Consider the following 15,981-nt stretch of genomic DNA (forward strand, 5'->3'; position numbering starts at 1 on the left):
AAGAATAGTGAAATTAAATTTCATTGTTTGGTTTGATATAAAATTTAATGAAAAAGAATTATAATTTTTTTAGATAAATTTATCTTTTACCTTAATATTAAACTATTTATATTATATACACATGTATGTATGTATGTATGTATGTATGTATGTATGTATGTATGTATGTATGTATGTATGTATATATATATAAAATAAAAAAAGAAGGTCGTCCGGTGGCTTTCTGCTACTTTGGAAGTGAATCAGACTAGAAGGAAAAAAAAAGAACAAAAAAATTGAAACAAACCATGGCTTTCTACTTCTTTATAGACTGTGGTTGCCTCAATGAATAGCCCAAGTCATTAGTGGGCTTTTAATTCTGCTCCTATAAAAAGCCCAAAGCATCCACCCTAAAGCAGGTCACATGAGCAGTCCAAATTCTGAATCTCTCTCAACTCCTCAAACAGTGTTTCATTTTGAATGCCGCCATTTGCCTCATTTCACAATATAGATATGCATGCATGGAGGATATATATACACCGGGTTAGTTGTGTATATGATAACTTTATGAAATGAGAGTTATTATGGTAATTCTAGACTTAAATTAAGACCACTTGGAGAGTAAATGATGTGTTTTTATTATATTTTGGTTATGTTTTGCATAAACATCCACTTTAGTTTGGTTTTAATAAGTTTTACTTGATTTAAAGTAATTTGTGCTCAAAACATGTGCATAATTGTAGGTTTTCAAAAGTTTATAATCCATGAAGGGATGCTGAGATATTAGGCTAGCAAGAAGAAGAAAGAATATGGCCACAAAAGAAGTGAAACACAACCGGGAACAATGCAGTGTTATAGTTGTTGCTAGAGCAACCATTGCTGAGCAATCCTGGAACAACGAGGGAGAAAACTTAGCGCGAGTTAGCTGCAAAATTGCGATCTGCAGTTTCCTAATTTGACTTATGTACGCTGTTGAGTGTTAGAAAATGCATATTTATAAAGGAGAAAACCGTCATTTTACATTTCAAGTCTTACTAACAACCCTTACTTTTATGTATTTAACCTTCTTGTGATTTAATTACATGTGTTTTATTTTAATTAAGTATTTTATGTATTTTAGGGGCATTATAGTCATTTCACAATAAAGGAGAGATCAGACGGCAAAACGGACATCACTTTTGAACTCAGGACGGTCGAAAACCTTAAGAGGAGCATAAAAGGAAAAATGACACTATTTACATGTACGGTACTATTCACGTATACGGTACTGTTCACAGCACTGTTCACATAGACAGATCGATGACGTGACATTGACCGATGATGTGGCATTGACTGATGAGGTGTCACGATCCTGTTGGACTAAAATTCTTATGTACTGTTGATGGTGACGTGACAGCATATCAGTGGATGAAAAATCTCGCGTACGGTACATGCATCACACATGATTATTTTCAACCAAACCGCGTTACTGTTCATCCGAGTCAAACCGCGTTACTGTTCACCCGCGTGGTCAAACCGTGGACTGTTGACTGATGACGTGGCGCAATCCTGAGCGTCCAAACTGTTTTTAATCCGATGGCCATGATTTACTCCATGTATCTATAAAAAAGGGGTCTCCCCCCCCTAATTTGATATCTCTGAATCCATTTTTGGGATCCATTTTTTGTAATTCCCTCTCCATCTTGTATTTTCTTCGTATTTTAATAAATTTCTATTTTGCCCCTAGTTCAATTATGAGTGGCTAATTTTCTTTCAAGCTTAGGTTGAAGGTGAAGTCTCAACATGTGTCATGGGCTTAATTTGGTAAATTTACTTTCTCTTCCCCTCTAATTTTTGTGGATGTTTTGACTTCTCGTCGATAAATAATACTAATCTTGTCTAGATACCGCCTTGGTTACACCGGCTCTCTAGTATAAGGTTATTATTATTTGGCACGATAAGCCCTTAGCACCATATTGATTAGAGTGTGGTTCATGAGGTGTGGATTCCCCCCTCATGGTTTAATTGGCATTAATACGGATTATTTAGCCCATGATGCATGTTGATACGGATCCAGATACCCAAGTACGTCAATTTAATAGATTTTCTCTTCAATTTATTCTCTCAATTGCAATTCCAATTTTAGAATTTATTCTCGCCATTTTAATTTAATTATTAGCATATTCCAAATCATTTCCACCATAAATCCAACTACCCATTTACAAAATTAATTCTATATATAATTAAAATCCACCTCCTCGTGGGATCGATACTCGTCACCATTAGTCTATACTACAACAGATTCGTGCGCTTGCGAGTACATTAAAATTTGCACAACATACGCCCTAGGCTTTTGTTTACCGTAGTTTTCAGTTATAAAAAGGGACGCGCATCACATAAAAAGGCGGCAAGGAATTAATATTGAAAAAAAAAGAAAAAGAAAAAAAAGATTAGAATTCAAGGGAACCGATGCTACATCATTGAAGAATCCAGCAGAGTTATTTGGATTCACTTTTTATCGTTCTCCACTTATTCTTTTCTTCACTATTTAATTGACCCAATGTATTTCGTGACCAATATGTTGTTGTTTGTTTTTCTCTTTCAAAATATGAACTAAACTTGCTTGTAGTTGAGTAACAAACAATCAATGAGTTCTTGACTGTTCTTATGAGTTGCTAAATAATTGCTATAACATTTTACTCTAGTAGCTATTATTATAACTGTTATTTTGGTTGACCACCCATTTAATAGTTCGAGTTAAGATAGAGCCGCAAAAGGGCATGTCTTAGTGGATATTATTAGAGTAATACTTTATCTTAATTTGACTTTCTTAAATTAAGTTTATCTTGAATCCCATAAGGGTTATACTTAAAGTTAAGATTTGTGACAAACTAGACATAAGTGCTCACCTTGTAGGGTGGAGAGTGAAATGCAAGTAACGCAACCCAAGAGGGGGGTGAATTGGGTTTTTAAAAATTATACAATACAATTCGTACAACAAATCAATCTAACGCCTTAATGAAATAGAAAACAATAAATTCAAACAAGCGTAAAAAATAAATGAGTAAGGGAAGAGAAAAACAAACACGCAGATTTTTACGTGGTTCGGCAATCTCTGCCTACGTCCACGCCTCCAAGCCAACCAAGCTCGAGGATTTCACTATCCAAGCCTCCCAAGGCTTCAAGTTCATACAATTGACTTCCAAGGTGTCAATATACCTTTACAATCAATAGATTATCTCCCCAATCTCTTCACCCCAAGTGTTTCTCATACTTACACACTCACACACTCACAATTTGACGAGAAATGAAAATTACAACAAAAACTCTCTCTAAGAGTGGATATGCAAATAATAGCTCAACAATGATTCAATCTATGATGATTTGCGTTTTGGAAGCTCAATATATGTTGTGTGATCTTATATTTGCTTGCATTAGTTCTTATAATGAAGTTTGAGTTGAGTTTTTATAGTTAAAGCCCGAAAACTAGCCGTTATAGGTAAATTCCTGCATCCAAGCGGTTACCCGCTTCATTTATCCAGCTAGCTGCTCAGGAACAGTGATATTACCGTTATTTTTGAATTTTGCTATAGTAATATTGTTCACTAAAATTATACTTTAGCCCAAAACTTTCTATAATTATACTATAGCCCAAAATGTCATAAAACTTTGTAAATAGGTCCAATTTCAGAACTTCCTAAGAATAATTGTCTTTCCCAAACTTTCTGAAATTATAATATGGCTCCAAAGATTTTATTATTTCGCACAAAGGTCCTTTTCAACATAATACCCATATTTTTCAAAGTTCTCAAAACCTTTCACTTTAGTCCAAAATATTTATAAATTATAGTATGACCCAAAACATTTCAAATATTCATAAAAACGTCTAACTCTGAAATTTAATACTTATGAAAATCAAAGGTTTCAAATCTCAGCATTTAAGTCCAAATTACTCAAATCCACAAAATACTTTACTTTATAAAAATAAAACATTTTAGTTTATGAAAAGTATTTAATTAAATTAATCTCTTGAGCTTCTCAAATGCTAAATCATGCATCAATTAAATCATACCGGCATTACAAGAATTTATCGCACTAATTTGTTCGTTGAGCTCTAAACTATATTCTTGATGTTGCCGTTGTCCGTTGAGTGTCTTCAATCTTGATTTCACTTGATTCACTTGCATAAATATTATCCTTCAAAAACTAGTGAAAAAGTGAAATATAATATTTATTATTTTTACTTAAGACACATGTTTGTTATCATCAAAATTACATTATGTGTAGCTTTTTAGGCTAACAATCTCCCCCTTTTTGATGATGACAAATATCTCATGTATTTTGACATTATACTCCCCCTTAATATATGGCATACATGATTTCAAATTATAAATCAAATTTAAGAACAAACTCCCCCTAAATATATGATCTATGATAATTTGTAAGCTCCCCCTTAATATTTCAAAAACATGCATAAATACTTGAAATGCAAAATATGTATTACATGTCTTTATATTCAAAATACATGATTTCTCCCCCTTCATCATCAAAATTACGAGAAATTCATGCTAAGACCAATAATATGTGAGTGGTTAATCGAGAAACATGAATATATGGCCAATTAAAAAAAATTTAACCAAAATGATATTATCCAAAAACTTATCATATTTATTTCCCCCTTAAAAAAAAAAGACAGAGATATGCAATTTGAAACAAGATTATCAAAAATAATTCAATGAAGATATTACCCATGGTGTGCGAGCAAAAACTTTCGGCAGAGTCTCCTCTTAAAAATGACCAAATCCTCAAATACATAATGTGGTTAAAAACACTTCCATATAAGCTTAAACAAGTATAACACACCAACAACTCCACCAAGTCATTAAGCAACACATAAGAATTAAGCATATAATGAACTAAAGAGTTATAATATTCCAAGAATCCGAAAACATCATCCAAATATAACATATCCGAAAATAAAGTAACAAACATCCTTAAACCACAAATTAAAAACAACATATCCAAATATTAAACAACAAGATGTCATCTGCAAATGAAAAACAACAATGCATAGAGAAATGTAGTGCAGAGTGACAAATAAAAATAAAATAAAAAAATAAAAATAGAGTGCTAAGGAGATGGTGGATGTGATGAAGAGGATGGTGGTGGAAATCCAAGAGCTGCAAAAAGTCGCTGCTGGCTATCAAGAAGCTACTGCTGTTGAGCAAAAAGACGCTCTCGCTCGGAAATGGACTGAAGTTGAAAAGCTTCAAGCATAGATTGAAGTTTATCTTGCCGCTCAGAAAGTGAATCCACTTTAGTTAACAGCTGCTGCAATGGATCCTCAGAGGCAGGTGAAGTAGAGTGGGAAAGGCCCTCGGAAGGTAGAGGACGTGAGAGATATGGAGCACTAAGATCAGGAAGCAAGTGTGGGAGACGGAAATCGTTAAAGAAACGATGATCTGTAGGAGCAATGTCCCCAACCTTTTTGTTTCTGTGATCTTTACGCCATTGATCATCCCTCCAATAATAACCCAAATTAGCAATTGATTCATCGCCTAATTCCCTCGAATTTAAGGAGATTGGCTCGGTTGTAGGGACACGGAAATACTCTAGAATTCGGGTAATAATACTAGCATATGGAAGGGATCTTTTGGCTAAGTTGGGAGTACTAAGCATATGATGAAGGATAATATACCCAATATTTAGCATCATTTCCTCTAGAATGCAGTCCAAAATGGCTACATCTAAACGGCTAACTTCATCCACATGACCAGCTCTAGGAGTAATCACATGATGAAGAACATAATGAAGGATTCGAGTTTGAAGATGTAAGACTTGAGATTTCAAAGGTGAGTTACAGAACGTAGTGGACAAATCACGCCGTCGACAAATTTTTCAAACGGCATTTTCAAGTGAAAACCAAGGTTGTTTGATTTTGGCTCTAGCACTATATAGTTCCAATCCCTCATTTGGAGTTCCAAGGATAGAATTTAGCAAAGCAACATCAAATTCAATATGAACTCCCCCAACATTAGTAACAATTCTATTTGACAATTCTGTATCCATATTCGAATAGAAAACCTTGACTAAATTTTCATAGTAATGTTCATTAATGACCAACACATTCTTCCATCCCATAGCAATAAGTAAATCTTTAAGAGATTTATCATAAATTTTTAAATTCTCCATATTACTGAGATTGACAAAATAAGGAGTAATGACCGACCTTGGCTTGAAATTGTCGAGAAAATGTTTTCGAAGTTAGAGTCATGGAAAATGAATCAACATAAAGTCTGAATAATCTCCATGATCATCCTTACACTTCTTGGCCACATGTTTTCCCTTGGACTTGTCACCACCCGCCATTGTTGGAAGAAAAAAGAGCTTAAAAATGCAATTTCGGGTTTAACAAAAATTGAGTGAAATGGATTTGTTTGAGGCAAGAAAAATAATCCTAGAGATGAATGAAGCTAATTTATGATGTAGAGTGAATTAAAAATGGGCTAAAGGAAGCTTGAAAATAAAGAGAGAGAAATGGGTGGAGTGAGAATTTTTTGATTTTGGGTTTTATGTGGAGAGTTGATGAAATGTTGTTTTGAGAGTGAAAATTGAAGGAGTAATGGATGAATAATGAGTTGGATGATTGATTTTAACAAGAAAATGAGTAAAAGATGAAGAGATTTGAGAAAGAAAATAGAGAATACTATTCATGCGTGAATGAAATGAGAATGGAATGATGAAGAACAAGTGAAGAAATCATGATGGATAAGTGTTTAATGAAGATGAAATGCATGGGTATTAGTTTGAATAGTTGATTTGGGCATGAAAATGGATGAAAAATGAAGAAATTGGAAGTGAAAATGGATGGGTTGCTCACGGTTTTGAATGAAAGAAAGAACATGTGCAGAAAACTAACGAAGGAAGAAGAAGAAGCAAAAAAAAATGCCAAACCCGTGACCAAGCGGCTAGCCACTTGCTCTCGGGTTTGGGACAATTTCCAAGCGGCTAGCCACTTGGTTGCTATCCACTTGCACTCAAGTTGATTTTCGGCTAATTTCGATCAATTCCGTGACCATTTTGTGATCCCGAAACATCTCAAGAGCCAATTTAATGCATGATTCATGATTTTAAACATCCAAAAGATGATTAATTCAAACAAATAATCCATCCAACAAGCATATATTCATGAAGCACATAAGCATTCAAAAATTAATAAATCAAACACCACATATATCTAACTTGCTCAAACACTTCATAAACATTAACAATCATCAAACAAAACAATGTGGGGATCTTCATCAACCAAGCTAAGTATGTCAAAAACTTGCTCAAGAGATTTGGCATTGATGAATCAAACACCAAGAATACTCCAATGAGTACAACAATCAAGCTTGATAAAGATGAAAAAGGTAAAGAGGTTGATATTAAAAAGTATTGAGGTATGATCGGATCCTTACTTTACTTAACCGCAAGTAGACCCGATATCATGTTTAGTGTATGTTTGTGTGCAAGATTTCAATCTTGTCATAAGGAATCTCATTTGCTTGCTGTTAAAAGAATTTTTCGTTATTTGAGTGGAACCATAGATATTGGCCTTTGGTATCCTAGAGGAACTCATATAGATTTAACTTGTTATTCAGATGCCGATTTTGCCGGTTACAAGGTTGATAGGAAAAGTACTAGTGGAACTTGTCATTTTCTTGGTCATTCACTTGTTTAATAATTTAGTAAGAAACAAAATTTAGTGGCACTCTCAACTACTGAGGCGGAATATACTGTCGTAGGTAGTTGTTGTGCACAAGCACTTTGGATGAAACAAACACTTAGAGACTATGGTATTAATCTTGAACAAATTCCTATCAAGTGGACAATACTAGCGCCATAAATCTTTCAAAGAATCTCATTCAACACTCTAGAACCAAACATATAGAGATTAGACATCATTTCTTGAGAGATCATGTTCAAAAAGGTGATATTGCATTAGAATTTATCTCTACGGAAAAACAACTTGCCAATATTTTTACAAAACCCCTTTGCGAAAAACAATTTTCAAAAATTCGGTATGAACTTGGGATGATGAAATTTTTGCATTAACATCTCTATTTATGTTATTGAGCTCAACAAACTCAAGAAGAAAGCTATGGTTGCTACTTGGGATGATAGCGATGAAGATTCAAGTGATGAAGATGAGTCGCAAGAAGTATCAAACCTAGCACTTATGGCACTAGGAGATGATGATGATCTCAATGAGGTAAGTGATCCAACCTATGATGAATTGTATGATGCTTTTAAAGAAATGCATGATGAGTTGATGAAAATTGGTAAAAAGAATGCATGCCTTAAAAAGAAATTGCTAGAATTTACAAATGAAAAGGATGCCATGCAAAAATGCAATGAGTCATTGAATGAGAAGATTAAAGGATTAGAATTAGAGAATAAAACCTTGCATAATAGAGTTGCATTATCAAATGAAAAATCTAGTACTTCACATGAGCATTTAGAGCCACATGTAAATGATTTGAAAAAGGAAAATGAAATGCTCAAGAAAAAGAATATTGAACTTAGTAATGTTGTTCTAAAATTTACAAATGGGCAAAAGATGTTGGATAACATGCTTAACTCTCAAAAATGTGTTTTTGATAAAGGAGGACTTGGGTATAAGCCTAACTTGAAGCAAAAGTATTATAAGAATTATTTTGTTAAAGCTACCTCGACAAGTGATCATAAGATTGTTTGTCATTATTGCAATCAAAATGGTCACATGAAATATAGATGTCCTGTGAAAAAGAATGCATATTATGGTGTCAAATGTGTGTGGGTTCCAAAAGGAACCGTTGCTAATGATCAAGGACCCAAAAAGGTTTGGGTACCTAAGACATAAGATTTTCTTTGCAGGGCTTGAAGAAAAAGAAAAATAAATGGTACTTGGATAGTGGATGTTCTAGGCATATGACCGGAAACTATGCATGGTTCTCAAGTTTCACCAAAATCGAAAATGGTGGAGATGTATCTTTTGGAGATAATTCAAAAGGACAAATTCTCGGAATTGGAAATGTTGGTAAAATTTCTTCAACTCTAATTGAAAATGTGTGTTTGGTTGAAAATTTGAAACACAATTTAATTAGCATTAGTCAACTATGTGACAAAGGTTATAAAGTTGTTTTTGATAAATCAAGATGTGTTATTGAGAATGCATGTGATGAGAAAATTTTGTTTATGGGAAATAGATGTGGCAATGTTTACACGATTGATATAGAGTGTGCATCTACTCATGATAAATGTTTTTCGGCATTGCATGATGATGGTTGGTTATGGCATAGAAGACTAGGACATGCAAGCATGGATTTAATTTCAAAAATTTCAAAAAATAATTTAGTTAAAGGTCTTCCAAAAATTGGTTTTCAAAAGGATAGAATTTGTGAAGCTTGTCAATTTGGAAAACAAATCAAAACATCTTTCAAAAACAAGAATCATATCTCTACTTCAAAACTTTTTCAATTACTTCACATAGATTTGTTTGGACCTTTTAGATATGCTAGTTTAAGTGATAAATTTTATGCATTTGTAATTGTAGATGATTATTCTAGATACACATGGGTATTATTCTTAGCTAATAAGGATGATGCCATTGATGCATTTAGAATTTTCAGTAAAAAGGTTCAAAATGAAAAGGGCTATTCTATTACTTGTATTTGAAGTGATCATGGTGGAGAGTTTGAAAATCATGCATTTGAAAATTTTTGTAATGATTTTGGCATTGAGTATCAATTAAATCATACCGGCATTACAAGAATTTATCACACTAATTTGTTTGTTGAGCTCTAAACTATATTCTTGATGTCGTTGTTGTCCGTTGAGTGTCTTCAATCTTGATTTCACTTTATTCACTTGCATAAATATTATCCTTCAAAAACTAATGAAAAAGTGAAATATAATATTTATTATTTTTACTTAAGACACATGTTTGTTATCATCAAAATTACATTATGTGTAGCCCTTTAGGCTAACAGAGAGAATAAATGTTCATAATATCATGTCGTAGGTAGAATAGCAACTGGTCATTGCTAAGATACTTAAGGGTATGAGAATTTCAACAAGCGACAGCTGAGGATGCAAAATAAGTTTGCCCAGTTCTATTGAAATTGTTGTAGCAATTGGTGTTAATTTGATGAAAAACAGTCAACACATAAAGAGAATTTGATCATTCAACTACCTTATTCTCATTTGATTCTTTTATGCAATTTATTTACTTTATTTCACCACTGCATTATTTCATTTTATTTCCTTACAATTATAATTTTCGGTAGTAAACAACTTCACATTTGTTCATTCGAAATAAAGGTAGATTGCACTATTGTGATTGCTGTAGCATTTCTAGAACTTCAATCCCTGTGGAGATGATCTTGAATACTCATAACTTTATTACTTGTTGTATACACTTGCACATTGGCATCAATAGCATTTGATAAAAAACACCAACAACATACATAACTTATAATTATATTATGAGTGTATATGTATTTGTATGTATGTGTGTGTTTCTGTGTGTGTGTCTCTATGCATGAACAAATAAAATAATAATCAAACAAAAATTAACAAGTAGCACCTAGAAGAATATCAGTAGATCACTACAGTTTTGAGGACCAAATGAAGCTGCACGTTGATGACAAAATACAGAGAGCACAAAGATTTAAAATTAGCGCCCTCTACTTCAATCAGAAAAAGCACATGCACCAAATATTAATGAGGGAAAAAAATCAGCAATCGATACGCTTTTGTCTCCACAATAATAAATAACTATTGAATGGCCATGGAAGCGTGCATATCCACAGCAGCATAAAATTAAAGTACTTGATAAATTGTTTACAATAGCAACTAGTAAGGACTTTGTATGCATGATGCTAGATAAATGGTTGCAGGCTTAAAAGCATTAATTTATGAAGTGCTTCCCCCTCTTAGTCTCGAGATAAATCAAGTCTACATTACTTTCCCTCCTTTTCTTGTTTGCCTTTTGCAGTAGATATGTTATTATATATTTTTTTAGCACATTTTCAATGAGACTACTTTCCCACATCGGCTGCCAAGTTAATCATTTGATCAATATTTTATTCTATGGATTTGAATTCGACATGACGATGTAGAAATAGGTGGCACACAACATGACCAAATTTTACATCAATATATACATTATACTAATGCAACTGCGACAATTAAAATAAGCGATTATTTCATTAAAGCCATTTATGGCAGAGCTACGTACCGTATGAAACACAATAGACCTCGTTACAATGTCACAAAATTAACACAAAAACATTTGCTAGAGAGGAAATCTCTGCAGAAGCAATTTGCCTTCATAAAATATCATAGTGACACTTTGACTCTTGACAGCAAAGGGGGCTACTCATAGAACCAATCTTGAATCGGAAATGGAGAGTTTTAAAAATCACATGAAAAATTAGCTTACGAAGACACATCAAAATGTTGCACCAAGCATAAGATTCAAGTATCCTTAGCTCGAATCTGTTTTATGTAAGTTAAGTGGAAATATCAGGACACATTGATTTTTTTTTTCCCTTTGCACCTAACTAGTATCTTGGTGGTGGTCTAACTTTTTCCATCTATATACTGCGTGTGATGAATAACATATAAATTGATCTAAATTTTAGTCATAAACTGTACCATTTGTACTATGATCTACTTGGGATTAGTGAACGTGATATATGATTAAAAAAATTATTATTAATATCATCTCCTTTGTTATTTAATAATCTATTATATGTTGTCATATCTGATGATCACACTGTGTATTTGGCTGTTAATTTTCCAAAATCATTATATGATATACTTGTTTCCATAATCACAATCTAATACTTTATACTTCTTTTTGGACTTTGGTGGCCTCAATGTGAAACCCAACTCATATAGCCATATCGGGCATTCGAAGTCTAAATCATTAAAAAGCCCAAAAAGTCTCCAATGTACAAGGATAGACTCATATTCTCATGGCCTCTGTGTGTGTGTGTGTGTGTGTGTAAAGAGAGAAATTGTGTGTGTAAAGAGAGAAATGTTATAGTCTGAAATTTAAAGTGCGGTAAAACTTTAAAACCTCATGCTTTTAAAGGTTTAAAACTGTAAGTTTTCAAAGCCGTGCAATTTTAAAGCTTTCCTGAATTTTCCCGCACTTTAAAATCCCTAACCAGAAAACTATTATATATATATATATATGTATGTATGTATATATGTAATTATTGTCATGCGTGAGTTTCCGCATCTTTTAAAATGTGAATTTACTAATATACTGTGTATTAGTTAATTGAAAAAAAGTTAATAAAAATACTAATGCAGTATATGTTATATATGCGCCGTCACGCATGCCTGATGTGTTTTCATTTGCAGTGTTGTGGGGCCCGCAACACAACTCCACCAATAAAAACTTATCATGCATTATATTACCTGACTATGCGATTAAAAGTGTTGGTCGTCGGGTGCCGTTCCAAATTTCCAATGCCGCGTTTCTCCAGATCCTGTTAAAAATAAATAAATAAAGTCGTTGCGTTTGATGGTGAGAAAAATTAAGAAAGCCAAAGATATTGACTGGAATTAGACTGCATGGAAAGTGCAAACCGTTTCCAATAAGTTCTATCGCTTTTAATATTGAAGAACGTTTACTAAGAAACTCGAGGTCAAGCTAGGATGGGGATGGATCATCCCATTCCCACCGGTGATAACTTATTTACAATTACCAGGAAATTAAGTGACTTCACTTTACCGTATTGACTTCCCCATTGAAATTTGAAAGCTTACACCTCTTCAGAAGCTTCCTGGCATCCGCATAAAAAATTTACGGTAAGAAACGAAATTGAACATGTTTATCCAAATTTGTCCCGTTATCTTCCATTGTATTAATGCTAGAAGTCTAGCACTCAGTAATTAAAAATTTTCTTCCATCGTGTTGATTTCATTTTATGAATAATTAATATTATTTTTAAACAAATTATTTAGCGCTAATTAATTCAATCGCATAGTTGTATACTAAACTACAATAAATTTAAAGCCCGCCTCTCACCGTGCAAGTGAAACTGTAGAAAACGTAGTGCATTAACACTTTTATACCGTTCTGCTTAGTTTATTCAAATTCGTTAATTGTATCCTGCAATTGGAGGCGCAATGAGTAGTGGAGAAGCTTCAATTTTCTCAACTTTTCTGTTTTGTCTGTTGATGTTTGTATTCAGCACCAGTGAAATTGAAGCAAGAAAACTTGAAGTACAAATGTGTACTTCTTCTTGTGGAGACGTCAAAAACATAAGCTACCCTTTTCGCCTCAGGGACGATCCAGCTGGATGCGGTTATCCAATGTTAGAACTTTCTTGCGAGAGCAACAAAACCATCATAGAACTCGATTCTTACAAGTACTATATGAAGAGAATTTCCTATGATAAAAGTACAATCAGTGTTGCCGATTTTAATCTAGCCGATGGAAGCTGCAGCCTCCCGTACATATCTTTTTCCTCATCTTATGAGATTTTTGCATATCATTTTGAATATCTTGGCGATTCATGGGCATATTATGTGAATTGCTCGAGTAATATTGTTGATCAGGCGTATACAAAAGTTCCATGTTTTGGTAACAATCAGTCGAATGTCTATGTTTATGTTGACGATAATGGCATCAGCAACGCAATATTACATCTTCCAGAGTCATGTTTCTTCATTTCAAAGATTCCTGTAGTACTTAATAGTAGTGTGGACAATCCTTCTTATGAAGACCTCCGAAAATTGCTGGAGTCAGGGTTCGATCTGTCATGGTCAGTTGAGGGCGGCAACCGTGATGCAGCTGGTGGACTGTGCACTGACGATGTTCGTTGCCTCTACAGAGGCATAAGCATCCCAATTATTGACCGTACGCTTATGCCCATCTTTATTTATGCATTCAAATGCAAGGCTTTGTTTATATTTTTCAATATTGTACGTAATAAAGAATTTTGGGAACTATCTCTAAGAGCATACCGATATGATCCTTAATTTCCGTTTCTTTTTCACTTTCGCAGTCTCTGTATATTGCAAACGCAATTCATCAGTCGTGAGAAAAATTATTTGCTACGGATATGCGATGTGTAAGCATATCCTTCTATATCTTTTCGAGTCTGTATTTTCGATGTTAATAAATGTGATGGTTATACATATTCTCTAATCTTTTACTTCTTATTTTTTTCTGAATTATCTCTCTGATTAGGTATAATGCTTAATTTTTTTTCTCCTCTTTCCAATTACAGGTTACCAAGTATTTTACCCAGCAGCAATTGGGGATCGGAAAAGTATTCTGTTAGGTAAAATCTCTTCTCCAGGATCCTCCTTTTATTACTTTGCTTACTACTATTTACTTTCAATAAACGTTCTCTTTACCAGGGTTTCCAGTTGATGTTCTGATAATTGGTAGATTTATTCTTGCTCCAATAGTCTTTCTCGTGTTCCTTATCCAAAAATATAGAAAATCATTGGAGAGTTTTGATAATGTGGAGAAATTTCTGCACAATCAGCAATCGTGGAGGACTAAAAGATACTCTTACCCTGAGATAATTGCCATGACAAACCATTTCACTCATAAATTAGGCCAAGGTGGCTTTGGTTCAGTTTATAAAGGACAGCTTCATACCGGTCGCTTGATTGCTGTTAAGATGCTGGAGAACTCCAAGTTCAGTGCGGAGGAATTCATCAACGAAGTTTCAACAATAGGTAGAATTCACCACGTTAATGTGGTCCAGTTATTGGGGTTCTGCTCTGAGGGATCCAAACGTGCACTTGTCTACGAGTACATGCCTAATGGATCACTCGATAGGCATATCTTTCCCAAGGAAAGTAGAGGCCAATCTTTTAGTTGGGAGAAACTCCACGAAGTTGCTTTAGGAACTGCTCGTGGGATCGAGTATTTACACAACGGATGTGATGTGTGCATTCTTCATTTCGACATTAAGCCTCACAACATCCTGCTAGATCATAATTTCATCCCAAAGATCTCAGATTTCGGCCTTGCAAAGTTTCATCCCAAGGAAAATGATTTTGTGTCCGTCAGTGCCACAAGAGGAACTATAGGATACATAGCACCTGAGCTGATTTCAAGGAATTTTGGAACTGTTTCTTGCAAGTCAGATGTTTACGGTTTTGGGATGGTGTTGTTGGAAATGGCTGGAGGAAGAAGGAATTCCAATATGAATGCTACTCGTTCAAGCAAAGCATATTTCCCGTCTTGGGTATATGACCAATTAAATAAGGGAGGTGATTTAGAGCTTCGGAATGTGACTGAAATTGAGTCCATGATTGCAAGGAAACTGTGTATGATTGGTTTATGGTGTATTCAGGTGAAGGCAGCTGATCGCCCCTCCATGACAAAAGTTTTGGAAATGTTAGAAGGGAGTATTGACGATTTGCAAATGCCTCCGAAACCTTTCTTCTCTTCTTCTCAACATATCTCCGGAAGAGAGATTGAATCAGATTCTTCAACAGATTTGGTAGTGTCTGAATCGATTGAGGAATGTTCTTTCAATGATAGTTATGCTTAGTTTTGGCGATGATACGTGTAAAAAAGAAATAAATTGTCCTTACGCTACCAGAGCTTCTACAACATTATGTTGAAAATTTTCAGTACGATTCATTGTTTGTTGTGAATATTCCAATTTTGCTCATATCGACGAGAATATGATGTAGGTTTGTCATGTGATCATGTGCATTTATCAACCTTTTGCAGTGCTGCTTGCTGCATATCTGATTGAGCAAGAGTATGCTTTGGACGCTTTGCTCCTGCTGAACTTAATTTAAGGTACTATTACCAAAGTATATGGCAGACACCTAAATATCACCATGCATCTAATAATTCCATCTCACAACAGTGGTGAATTAAAAGGCACATAATTCCCATCAATCCTGAACACACCCTTAGTCTCACACTGATATATCATGGTAAGCGGAGGGTAGCTGCTAGGAATTACCCGTTGTCTAAAGAACAACGTTACTTACTGATCTTAA

General features: G+C 34.2%; 1 pseudogene; it reads left to right on the plus strand.

The window, feature by feature from the left end:
- Nucleotides 1-13,128: 13,128 nt before the first annotated feature.
- Nucleotides 13,129-15,518, plus strand: LOC112101036 (annotated as a pseudogene).
- The last annotated feature ends 463 nt before the right edge of the window (nt 15,519-15,981 follow it).

The sequence above is a fragment of the Citrus clementina genome, unplaced genomic scaffold, assembly GCF_000493195.1.
Source record: "Citrus clementina cultivar Clemenules unplaced genomic scaffold, Citrus_clementina_v1.0 scaffold_2, whole genome shotgun sequence".
Lineage (NCBI taxonomy): Eukaryota > Viridiplantae > Streptophyta > Magnoliopsida > Sapindales > Rutaceae > Citrus > Citrus x clementina.